This window comes from Achroia grisella, unplaced genomic scaffold, assembly GCF_030625045.1.
Source record: "Achroia grisella isolate CSIRO2021 unplaced genomic scaffold, CSIRO_AGI_Agris_v1 utg1240, whole genome shotgun sequence".
NCBI lineage: Eukaryota > Metazoa > Arthropoda > Insecta > Lepidoptera > Pyralidae > Achroia > Achroia grisella.
Window position 1 is genome coordinate 766644 of NW_026712603.1, and position 320 is coordinate 766963.

At 33.4% G+C, this 320-nt stretch overlaps 1 non-coding gene across 1 annotated transcript; it reads right to left on the reverse strand.

Annotated features, from left to right (window-relative positions):
* Nucleotides 1-248: 248 nt before the first annotated feature.
* Trnad-guc (transfer RNA aspartic acid (anticodon GUC)) lies at nucleotides 249-320 on the reverse strand. The gene has a single exon. It is a non-coding gene; the product is annotated as a tRNA-Asp (tRNA).

Sequence of the window (320 nt, forward strand, 5' to 3'; positions counted from 1 at the left end):
CAAATATTAAAACCTATATAAATATTTTATAAATTATTCCTATAGGAATTAACTAGATTTAAAAAACAAGTAAGTCAGTGTATCTCAGAAGGTTCGCTCTTAAAAGTCATCAGTCATTTATTGTATGGAATTTCAGGGACCCCAGTAAAAATGAAAATAATTTGTAAAAATCTATAATAAGCAATAATAAAAGGATAAATGAAAGTGGCGTAAAAAAAGGAAAAATGATACCGAACAAAAAAATTATTCTCCCCGGCGGGGAATCGAACCCCGGTCTCCCGCGTGACAGGCGGGGATACTTACCACTATACTACCGAGGA